Source organism: Choloepus didactylus, chromosome 15 (assembly GCF_015220235.1).
Source record: "Choloepus didactylus isolate mChoDid1 chromosome 15, mChoDid1.pri, whole genome shotgun sequence".
Taxonomy (NCBI): domain Eukaryota; kingdom Metazoa; phylum Chordata; class Mammalia; order Pilosa; family Megalonychidae; genus Choloepus; species Choloepus didactylus.
In genome coordinates this window covers 2,797,056-2,809,724 of record NC_051321.1, presented here as the reverse complement: position 1 = coordinate 2,809,724, position 12,669 = coordinate 2,797,056, and the positions used below count along the sequence as shown (strand labels likewise).

The following is a 12,669-nucleotide window of genomic DNA, read 5'->3' as shown; positions in this document are numbered from 1 at the left end:
TCCTGTTACTTTCACCTGACCCAAGACCCTGTATGAGATCATCACCGAATTACATTTTGTTGTCACCAATCCTTGCTTCTCTTGAAAGCAATGTTTATATCAATTCCTAAAAAATTAGTTTTGCAAAACTGTGGAATTTATATAATTACAACCATTCTACATATCTTCTGTGGCTTGCTTTCTTGTTTACTACTATGTTTGCAAGATTTGCCCATGGTAATGAATGGAAGGAACTGTAGTTATCCATTTTTACTGATTTTTAGCATTCTATTATGGGTATGGGAATTATTTATCCATTCCTTTGTCAACGGAGCCTTTTCAGATTTTTTCTATTACAAATGAAGCTGCTATGAATATCCTTGCACTTGTCTCCTGGTGCATAAAAGCAAACATTTCATGTGGATTTGAAAATATACATATGCATACGTATCTTTCAGGGTACAGGGTATGCACAGCTTTCTATTTAATGATAATGCCAAATCGTTTCAAAGTGATTGCACTATTTTGCATTCCCACCCAAAACTCAAATTGCCCTCTGTTCCCAACAGCAGTTGCTATTCTAAATATTTTTGTTTTCCCGCATCTGGCGGATGTGAAATGCTGTCTCACTGTGGTCCTGGCTTGCATTTCTGTTATTATTAGTGAGATTGGGTATCTTTTCTTATGTTTATTGATGCTTTATGGCTTCTATTTTGTGAAATATTTGTTTGAGATTTTGGCCTGTTTTTCTGTTGAGTTGATTGTGCTTTTTATTGATTTGAGGGGTTATTTACATATTTGGATACAAACTTTTTGCCATTGTTTTTAATTATTGCAAATATAGACAATCTTATGCTTTATGCTGTGTCTTATGAGTGGGTGCTCATAAATATTTTTTATTGTAACATAAATTTACCCATCATTTCTATTACAGTTGTGCTTCTTTTTCTTGTTTAAAAATCGTTTCCTGCTTCGAATTCATAAACATATTTCCCTACTTTTCTTCTAAAGTTTTTATGGCTTTGCTGTTCACATTTAAGTCTATGGTTGTCAGTTACTGGCTTTTGACTAAGGTCAGACATAGTGTTACCAAGCAAGGGCTCGCTGCCCGACGTGCACAGAAGCCAATGTTATGACATAGGGATTTTGAGAGAAGAAAGGGCTTTTATTGTGAGGTTGAGCAGCAAGGACACAGGAGCCAAGCTGGTGTCTGCCCCCCTTAGGTGACGTTTATATGGGATTAGGAAGAGTGAGGGAGTCTCAAAGTGCAAATACAAAGCTGAAACACATGGGGCACACAGGAAGCTCTGCATGGGAAGTCATACATTGTGTGCCCAGAAAATGATGGCCTAAGCATGTAGGAAAGGGGGGTAGCTTATTTTTGGTCACAGTTAGTAGGGTTGTGCAAGGTCTCAGGGACATCCCCGAGAACCAGTTAGAGCTAGTTGGGACTGGGGTAGACTGACCATAAGGAGCTCAGAATACAGGGAGGCCAAGAAGTGCCCAGTTACAGCAGAGAGTACAGGCTAATAAGCCCTGTTGCAAAGACTTCAGTAGGAAACCAGTTTCATTATTTTCCCATGAGGATGATAAACTGCCCCATTACTATTTATTGAATAGTTTGTGGTGCTGTTTGATAGCCGTCTTTATCAGGTTAAGAAATTCTAATCATAGGTTGTCAAAAGCTTTGCTCATGATTTGATGTTGAATTTCATAAATTCTTTTTTCTCAATCTATTGTGTTCATCATATCTTTTCTCATTGAGCTGGTTTGAAACTATTATGGACCCCAGAAGAGCCATGATCTTTTATCACAATCTTGTTGGGTGGAAACTTCTGACTGTTTCCATGGAGATGTGACCCACTCAACTGTGGGTGAGAACTCTGATTGTATTATTTTCAGGGAGATGTGGCCCCGCCCATTCAGGGTGAGTCTTGATTAGTTCCATGGAGTACTTAGGATACTTAGGAGTGCTCAAGAGCCAGTATAGATGCTTGCTGATGCTTGGAGACACTTAAGAGATGCAGACAGAAGGACATTTGGAGATGCTAAGCTAAGAGACGAAGCTCAGAGTTTGCCCCAGAGAAGCTAAGAGAGGACCTCCAGATGCTTAGAGAGAAATGCCCCGGGAGAATAAGAAAGGATGCAAAGGAGCTAAGAGAAAGAAGCCAAGAGAGACAGAAGCCCAGAGACATTTTGGAGAAAGCCATTTTGAAACGCAACCCAGGAGCAAAGGACCACGTGCCTTCCCAGCTAACGGAAGTGTTCCAGACACCATTGGCCTTTCTCAGTGAAGGCATCCTCTTGTCGATGCCTTAGATTGGACACTTTTATGGTCACAGAACTGTAAATTTGTAATCTAATAAAGTCCCTTCATGAAAGCCAATTTCTGGTATTTTGTACAATGGCAGCTCTAGCAAACTGGAAACTCATTATTTAAATCAATATGTATTTTTAAATATTACAACATTTGGATTCCTGGGATAAACCCAATTTTACTTATCGTGTTTTATGTTGCTGAATTCTCTGTGCTAATATTTTGTTTGATTTTTGCTTCTGTATTCGTGAGCCTGTCATTTTCCTTTCTTATACCTTGTCAGGCTATTCTTATAAAATAAGTTGGAAAATGGTCCCTGTTTTTCTGTTCTCAACAGTGTTTGTACAAGATTTGAATGATTTGATGATTGAAGATTTAGTAGGGTTGCTAGTTAAACTATGTGGGCATGATGTTTTCTTTTTAAATGGATTTTAAATTAATGGTCCCTTTAATTTGATGTTTGAAGGCTATTCAGATTTTATATAACTTTGTGAGTCAGTTTAATAAGAATATTCTCTTTAGATATTTGTCTAGTTCATCTTTTTAAAAAATTCATTTGATATGGAGTTGTTTGGAGTGGCTGCATATCTTTTTTCCTGTACCAATTGTAGTTAAGTTCTTTAAAAATTTCTAATATTTTTATTTTCTGTATATTTTATAATCATTCATTGCAGAGGTTTAATGGTTTTTATTAGTCTTTTCAAAAACAAAATCTTTCATTATTTTTGTATTTTTAAATTTTATTCCACTGCTGTTTTGGGGATCATTTTTCTCTTTTTACTTCTTGAAGGTGATGATGATAATAACGACAGATAGATAATACATGTTAAAGGTTTACTATGTGCCAGACAACCTTCTAGGTTTTCTACATATATTCACTCATTTAACCCTCATAGTTATCTTAAGAGCTCGGCGCTATTATTATTCATGTTTTATTTATCAGGAAACTGAGGTTCAAAGAGAGAGAGAGAAATTCCAAAACAACACACAACTTTCAAGTGCCAAAGCCAAGATTTGAAACAGGTATTTGGCTCCTAATTTCGCACTATTATTTACTTCCTGAAAGAGTTAAGCTAAATGCTTACCTGACTTTTTGTCTTTTTATTTTGTTTTTCTTTTCCTTAAGCATTTAAGGCTATAAGTATCTTTATGAGAACTGGCTCAGCTCCATCCCATAAATTTAGATCTATGCTAAATTTTAAAAATTCCCTGAGCATTTTCTCATTTCAATTATGGCCTCTTCCATTATGCTTGAATTATTTAGGAGTATGTTTTACTTTTAAAGATACGGGTTTTCCAATATTATTTTTGTTACTTTTTTCTAAACTATTAGAAATTGTATTATGATGAGAAAAAAGTGATCTGTATGTTGCCAATAACTTAAAAACGTTTTGAAATTACTCCATGATAGAGTAGGAACTCAATTTTTGAAAATATTCTGGAGGTGTTGGAAAAAAATGTGAGCTCTGCCATTGTTGGAGTGATGTTCCATATAATCCCTTCAGATCAAATGTTTTGTTGTGTTGCTAAAATCTTTCACATCATCTCTGTTTTTTTCCTTTCCTTTTTTGTATCTATATCTATCAAGCCTGGAGAGATGTGGGCTAAACTTTTACATTAATTTAGCAGATTTCTTAATGTCTCCTGTCAGTTCTGTCAATTTTGCTTTATATAGTCAGTCAGTAGCTATGTTGTTAGTTTCATAGAATTTGAAAATTTTTACAAATCCTTAGGACACTTAACCTTTTATCGTTATGTATGTTACACTTTGCTAAAACTGCTGGAATGCAAAAAACCAGAAATGGATTGGCTTTATCAATGGGGTTTATTAGTTCACAAATTTACAGTTCCAAAGCCATGGAAATGTTCCAGTTAAGGAACCAATAGTATGACACCTTCTCTGCAGAAAGGCTGATGGCATCTGGGGTTCCTTTGTCACGTGGGAAAGCAAGTGACTGGAGTCTGCTGGGCCTCTCCCAGGGTTAGCTTCTGGTTTCTGATGCTTTCTCCAGAATGTCTCTGGGTTTCTGTCTTAGCTCCTCTCTCTTAGCTCCTGTGTGTTCTTGATTGTTTCTCCCAGGGCGTTTTTCTCTAAGTGTCCGGGGTCCTCTCTTGGCTTCTCCAGGGCAAACTCTGGGTTTCATCTCTGGGCTTCTCTCCTGGTTCTGCTTCCAACGGCTGCCTCCAAAACGCCTCCGGGTGTTTTCTCTCTAAGCATCTCTGTCTGTGTCAGCTCTGAGCTCTCTCTCTCCCTCTGAGCTCTCTTAAGGACTCCAGTAAACTAATTAAGACCCACCTGGGGGTCCTATCTCCATGGAAATAATCTAATCAAAAGATCCCACCCACAATAGGCCTGCCCAAAAGACTGGATTAAAAGAATATGGCACATGGGGTACATGTGGGTTACATAATAGATTCAAACCAGCACACGTAGTTACCCCTTTTTAAAAAAAAAAAAAAAAAATCTATAATGGTGCTTCTTGCTTTAAAGTACATAGCTACCATAGCTTCCTATATTTAATGTTTGCCTGATGTGTGTTTTTCTGTGATTTTGTTTTCACTCTTTCTTTGACTTTAACTTTTAGGTGTGAATCTTTTGGCAAATGTGTATAGCTACATTTTAAGATCTTATGTGACAATGTTTGCTTTTAATAGGAGACTTTATTCCATCCATATTATTGTGATAACTGATAAAACTGGAATTATTTCCACAGTTATTCTATGGTTTCTTAAATTTATTTTTATTTAATTTTACCCTCTAAGTTTACCCACTATCAATATTTTACTACCTGCCTGAATGATGCAAGAACTTTATAATGTTGTTTTCTCTGATCTTTCCCTCTTGATTATATAAATTGCTCTCCAGTATTTTAGTTCTATTATTTTGTCCTTTATATTAAAAACAAAACTTTTTTGTAGTGAAATATAATGCACGTGTAGAAGATAAACCAAACAAAATTGTAAAAACCAATGAATCATGAGAACTTGAGCACAAATACAACCCCCAGCTCCCCCAAAAGACTCCTTCCCTTCTCTGAAGATAACTACTGTCCCAACTTTTATGTTTGCCATCTGTCTTTTTCTTTAAAATTCTACCACCTAAGCATGCATTCCTAAACACTAACATTTTGTTTTGTCTGTTCTTTGAAAATAAATAAGTAAATAAACAAATAAATTCAGATAGTTTATATCTAGTCTTTTTCCTTTCAATATCATATTTGTAAGAGCAATTCAGTTTGTGGAGTGCAACTGCAGTTTATTCATTTTCAAAATGTGTAGTATTTCATTATATAAATAACTCACACTTTATTTCTTTATTATTCTTATGAAAGACATTTGAGTTTCTTTCTAGTTTGGGACTATTTGGAATAAAGCAGCTATGAACATTCTTGTACATGTTTTTTTGTGGTTCATGTGCATGTCCATTAGGAATACACCTGGAAGAGAAATTCTTGAGCCATAGGACACTGTGTTTTCAACTCTAGGAGATGATACCACATGTTTCCCCAAGTGCTTGTAAGAATTTAGCCCCCTACCAGAGGGGTGTGAGAGTTCCTTTTTCTCCAGATGTCCACCACGTTTGGTATTCTCAGCCACTTTGATTATAGCCCTGTTGGTGAAGGTACTGTGTGTTTTAATTTGCAGTTCTCAACTATTAATGTTGTGGAGCACCTTATAATATATTTAATAGCTATTTGAATATCTTGTTCTTTCTCTTTTTTCTATTGAGTTTTCTATCATTTTTGTATTGTTTTGTAGAAGTACTTGATGTATTCTGCATATGAGCCGTTTGCTGGGTATGTATGTTATACCTGTCTTCTCCCACTCAGTCAACTTGCCTTTTCACTCCATCAGTGATGACTTTTGATGAATACAAGTTCATGCTGCAGTATAGTTGAATGCATCATATTCTCTCAGCACCTGGAAGATACTGGCCTGCTATCTGTGCTTAGAAGGTAGGTGCCGATCTCACTGCTATTCCATTTTAGATTACCTGTCTTTTCTCTCTGCCTGCTTTTAAAATTTTCTTTGCCTTTTGAGGTTCTACAGTTTCTCTATGGTATGCTGCCATGTGGATTTCTTTTTTTGCTATAGAAGTTATGGGTTTACAGAACAATCATGCATGAAATACAGGATTCCCATATACCACCTTATTACTAATACCTTGCATTGGTGTGATACATTTGTTACAGTTGCTAGCACATTATTATAATTGTACTGTTAACTATAGTCTATGGTTTAACTTAGGGTTCACTGTTTGTATAGTACAGTTCCATGGATTTTTAAAAAATTTTTATTCTGTTACCGTATATATAACCTAAAATTTCAACCCTTTTAACCATATTCAGATACATATTTCAGTGCTATTGTTTACATTCAAAACGTGCTACCATCATCACCATCCATTACCAAAATATTTCCTTCATTCCAAATAGGAACCCTGTACACTGTGGATTTCTTTTTGTTTATTCCTTAGGGATTTATTTTGTTTGTAATTCTGAGACTTTATGTCTTTCATGTTTATGGAAGCATTTCAGACATTAGATCTTCAAAAAACTCTTCCTCATCTAATCTTTCTGTTTCCTTCTGAAACTTCCGTTAGATGTGGACAAGTTTTCTCAGTCTACCCTCCATCTCTAATATCATTTCTTCCACATTTTCCAACCCTTTAGCTCTCTGTGCTATACTCCTGATAATTCCTTTAGATATATTTTTGAATTCAGCAATTCTCTTTGCATCTGATCTAAGCTATTGTTTAATCCCCTGCATTTTAATTTTAACATATATTTTTAATTTCTTTAAATATATTTGTTTATTTTGAAATCTGACTGGTTATTTTTCTCTTGTTCTTTGTTCATATTTTGTGTCTTTTTTTTGTTTGTTCATAGTCCATGTATTTTATATTTTGAATCTAAAGTTCTAATATATGATGTTTGTCTGATTCAGCTGTCTGTTATTTCTCTAATTGTTGCTTGTGTGTTTCTCCCCTCTATTTTGTTGTAGCTGATGCTATTTGTTTCCTTATGTTTGACACTTTTTTTGAACTTGTAGGATTTATTTCTGCCAGGAACCTGAGGGATTTATTATCTGGGATCACTTTTATCTAAATTCTCACCTTGCATTGTTTGGGTCACGCTTTTAAGGAGACAGTGGTTCCTAAACCCACATAAAACTTGGCTGACAGCTCAAGGTGCCAGGGGAGACAATTCCCAGAGTCAGGCTGTGGGAGTCAAGTTTCCCTGCTGCCTTCTTTTGCAGGTTGGAATTTATTTTTGTTCTACATGAGGGTTTAGCCCTTCAGGGGTTCTGGTTTCATATTCTGTCTTTCTGCAGAGCTGGGAAATGAAGGCCCAGGTCATTGGAGATCAGTCTGTGACCCAGGCATCCACCAGATTTGGCACTCACCTAATTCCATATTTCATTTGTAGCCTTTGAGTATTTTCTTAACTTCTTTTCAGCTTATTCATGTATTTGAAACCATACCTTTTATATTTTTCCAGAATTTTTAGCTTGTTTTTTGGCTGAAAAGATTTTATAGTGTTTTATTTTGTCTTCATTTGGTTAAGTTGACTTGGAGGTATTCCTGAATATCCTTCTGTTTTAGTTTTCTAAAGCTGATGAAATGCAATATGCTAGAAATAGGTAGGCTTTTACAATGGGGATTTATAAACTTACAAGTTTACAGTTCTGAGACCATGAAAATGTCCAAATCGAGGCATTCACAGGTGATGCTTTCTCCCTGAAGACAGGCTACCAGTGGTCACAGCTCCTCTGTCACATGGCCAGGCACATGGCGCCGTCTGCATGTCTGTCCTTTCTCTCCCGGGTTTTGTTGCTTCCAGCTCCAGGCTGCTTCTCTCTAGGCTTTTCTGGGGGTTTTTAGTGTATCTTCTCTCTGTCTTTTATCCTCTTATAAAGGACTCCAACTTAGCATCTAAAGTTAAGATCCTACTCATTGAAAGGAACTACTTACAGTGGTTCACACCCTGTGGCAACCCATGGCCTGAGCAAAACAGGCCTGCAGATCTTTGGTGCACAGCAGTCTGCATGACCTAGGCAGCTAATGTTTAACCTATTGTCTTTGTAAGCCAGTAGAGAGAAAAAGGGTAATTGACCTTAAAATGTAACTTTATGGGAAGCAGGCAGGAAGTGAGAGGCTCTTAGCCTCACAAAAAGAGCAAAATGTAATTTTTGCACCACCCCCCAGGTCAGAATGACCTGTTTCTGCATCTATGCTCCCCCCACCCTTAGGAATGTCTTTGTCTTAAACCCTTATAAAAGGCTTTCTGTCCTCTTTGTATCGTTGGGTTGTCTTCCCTGCCTGGCCTGAGAGAGCCGTCATGATCTCTCTACAACTTCTCACCCTGTAAGTCAGTCCTGAATAAAAGTTCATGTATCAGGAAATGCTCATTGTCTTCTTTGGCGTTTGGACTTGCACGGCCCTCATGGGCTGTGACACACTCACATGTATAGATTAGCTTTAAGAATGTGATCTTTTCTGGGGTATCTACAGCTTCAAGCCATCACACCTTCCTTGTATTATTTCTGAGTAGAGTCTTCCAAAAGAGAAGGTTGCATGAAATTTAGAGGGTGGAAGTCAGGCTGCAGCCATTCCTCCTTGAAGGCCGTCATGGCTAGATGTAGGGACAGCTGGAGAAGCTCCAGCAGCTCTCAGGTTTCCAGGTTGTCCTCACTCTCCCTGCTCCAGGGTCAGCACTTACTCCCACCACTGGCCCTGCTGACCAGCTGTGGCCAACAGTGACTCCTGGCCCTGTGGGCAGGACAAAGGGGCAACAGCCTTCCCTGCACTTTGCCACCAGCACGGCTGCCCTGTCCCCCTCTGGCAGCTGGATGTGTCTGGGTTCCCAGATTTCACTGCAGACTATGGTGCTAAAAGAAGGCTGGCTCCTGACCTTCCTGCCCCTCCCGTTCTCCTTTCCTGCTTCCTCAGCTCCCTCGCAACTGCATAGGGTCTAGTTCCAAGAATAAATCCCTTATCCACGTACTCAGAGTGTTTCTGTCTCCCAGATCACACTCTGATAGAGATTTACAAGAAATCTGGTCTGCCGTATTGCCTCAAACATATTTCAATCAGCGATTACACGTTTTGGGAGTCGTGGACCTCTTTGCAAATTTGTTGCAAGTTATGGATCTTCACCTCAGACAAGCAAAAGTAAGTACCAATAAAATTTTGCTTACAACTTCAGGGAGTCTCAGGATCATGGGTAAATAATCCCTGAGGAATTCTTGAAGTCAAATATCTCTTTGACTATTATCCAAGAATACAATCACAAAAAAAAGCCAACTATTTGGTGTGAAGTATTATATGTATGTGAATTTTTCCAATAATTGAAGTTTGATTCTTTAAAAATATAAACTCTGAAATTAATATTGTTTTACAGTAATAGATTCTATATAGATTATATATTTTTACTCCTCCTTCCATCCGTACTTAGTATATATTTCCTTTCCTTAATGCTTCAGGTTTACTATAAGCACAGAATCATGTAATCCCAAGTATTAGGACAGAAACTTAATGACCATCTTTAATTATTGACTGGGGGTTGGAAAGGAAATTGTGGGTCATCTAATTCAACTTGACTGGACTGTTCTGATTTCCACTTGATCACTCGCTTCTGACTGGGCACCTGTGGTGGTTTGGAGCCGCCCCTCCTGCCCGTGGCCATTGAGGAAGAACCTCTTAGGCTGACTAGCCTTTCTCCCTGTGGCCTCTTCTCCCCAGCCCGAGCCTTTGTACCGTCTGATTTGATCTCTCTTTCAGATGACAGCCCTCTGGGTTTTACAGGCCGTTCCCAGTTCCACTCTGATGCTCTCCTGCCAGCTTCCCTGCCTCAAGCCTTTATTGCCCCAAGAGCAGTGTTCTGAGTACATTCACCACCCAACTTGTTCTCCTGTGTCTGCTCTGTATTCTGTTAGTAGCCTTTCCACACTCTGTCGTCTTCACCCAAGGTCCTTACGAGCAGAGAGTATTTCTTTCTCATTTCAACTGTGAACATACCATGAAATGATGACTCTGATACGGTTCCACATGAGGGAGGGGAGCCTCCCTAATGATGTGGGATTGAGGGCAGCATGGATGAATGCTGAAAAAGACATTTCTGCCTGGTTCGGGCATACATTTTAACACCCATCATAGTTCAAGGGAAGTGAAGAACAAAATACAGATATTAATAATTTCAAGAAAGTTCCTGAAGAAAGATTGGTTAAGGCAGGCCTACGCTGAGGGACATGAATAATGGAAATTTGGAAAGGGAAGTTGAAGTGGCAACCTTCTTCTAGGGATCTAAGCAAGAAAACGTTAGGGAGGCCAATTCCCTTCATAAAGCTCGTACAGGTTTGCAGGTTGCAAAAAATCATACCTTTGACTCACACTGTGTGATTGCATTGGAACACATTTGTCAGAAGCAGATGTCAGATTGGCACATCCATCACCTTCTCTGAACTTCCATATTGGAGCTTTTTAGGGGTCACCCACCTGCAAGGGGCAGACGGCTCTAGTTTTCAAGCAGGGAAGTAGGTTCAGTCACCTGCTGAATGGTCTTTGGCACTTAACATCAGAACTGTCATATTTCCAACTTGTCACATCAGTAGGATGTGCTTCAAGATGAAACAGGATTTTTCAGCAAAAGGAGTGTAATTCAGAAGCCTCTATCAGCATTTGCCAAATGTCATAACAGGGTAGACGGCTGTGAGTAGGAAGTTCTCGCCTTACAACCCTCACTTTCCTCTAATTCTACTTGATTTTGTTTGTTAGTTTAAATGGAATTATTTTCTCTTTTTTTTTTTTCATTTAGGAAGTTAGGAGAGTCTTGTCTACTTGTCTACATGAACTTGAAATGAATCCTGGTTAACCTCATATTTTGTACCATATTATGTGTTTAAATGAGAGCTGTTGTATTTAGTAGTTTTATTACTTTAAAACTGTCATTCTCACATATCTGAACCGTCATATAACTTTTGGAGTTTTTTCCCCTAAAAAATCATCCTAAAAACTTTCATGGGCACTCCTACCATTTTAAAGACATTTTGTGTTTTAATAACTTTATGAGGTGTATTAGTTAGGGTTCTCCTTGGAAACAGAATCAATGAGAGATGTCTCTGATTATCAAATTGTAAAAGTGACTCATGCAACTGCGGGAGCGCACGAGTCCAAATTCTGCAGAGCCATCAACAAGCTGTCAATTCCAAGGAAGATGTCCGACGAACTCCTCGGGAAACGAATGGACAACTTTGACGAACTTCTCAGGAAACGAACCGGCAACTTTGACGAACTCCTCAAGAAATGAACTGGCAACTTCGACGAGCTCCCCAGGAAATGCTTCACTGAGCAGCTGAAGAAAGAAGTGAAGGTTCTCTAACCGTCCGGCTTATAAGCCTCCAACTGATCACCCGGACCAAATCCAGCCAATTGCACTCTCTCACTGTGGAAGCACGCCCCTTGATGAGTCATCAGTCAGCTGCAGTCAATTGACTGATGATCTGACAAACTAGCCCGTTGGATTATTAACCAGCCTCAAATATCCTCACAGCAATCGTCATGCCACACCACCTAGCCAAGTTGACACATGAACCCAACCATCACATGAGGCGTATTTTGTATATCATATAAATCACTCTTTTCAAGTGTATAATTCAGTGATTTTGTAGTCAATTGACCAAAACAATATGTACACACTTACTGTCAGTCCCAGTTCCCTCCGCCGCCCCACTCAACCACTAACCTACTTTTTCTTTTTTGTAGCTTTGCCTTTTCTTGGTATTTTTTATAAAGCAAATTGTTCAATATGTGGTCTTTTGTGTCTGGCTTATTTCACCAACATTATGTTTCTGAGATTCATTCATGTTATAAAATGTATCTGTAGTTCATCCCTTTTATTGCCGAATATTCTTTCATTGTGTCTCAATTTACCAGTTGATGAACATTTGTTTCCAGTTTCTGGCTAATATGAATAATGCTGCAGAGAACATCTGCTTGCAAGTTTTGTGTGGACATATAATTTCATTCCCTAAAAGTACAGTTGCTGGGTCATATGTTACATTTATGTTTAACTTATTAAGGAACAGACAAGTTATTTACCAAAGTGGCTGCACTATTTAACAATTCCCAAAAGGATGCAACATTTGTTGTCAGTCTGCTTTTATTACAGCCATTCTAGTGGATGTGATGTGGCATCTCCTCAAGGTTTTAATTAGCATTTCCCTAATGATCAGTGATGTTGACCATCTTTCCGTGTACCATTTGTATATCTTCTATGGTGAAATGGCTTTTTAAATCTTGCACTAATTTTTTTATTGAACTTTATGCCTTTTTATTATGGAGCTGTAAAAATTTTTCCATATTTGGGACACAA

The 12,669-nt window shown here is 38.2% G+C and overlaps 1 long non-coding RNA gene across 1 annotated transcript; it reads left to right on the top strand.

Moving 5' to 3' along the window:
* Positions 1-3,289: 3,289 nt before the first annotated feature.
* LOC119510294 lies at positions 3,290-9,408 on the top strand. Its single transcript, XR_005211868.1, has 3 exons — positions 3,290-3,319; positions 6,056-6,093; positions 9,326-9,408. It is a non-coding gene; the product is annotated as an uncharacterized LOC119510294 (long non-coding RNA).
* The last annotated feature ends 3,261 nt before the right edge of the window (positions 9,409-12,669 follow it).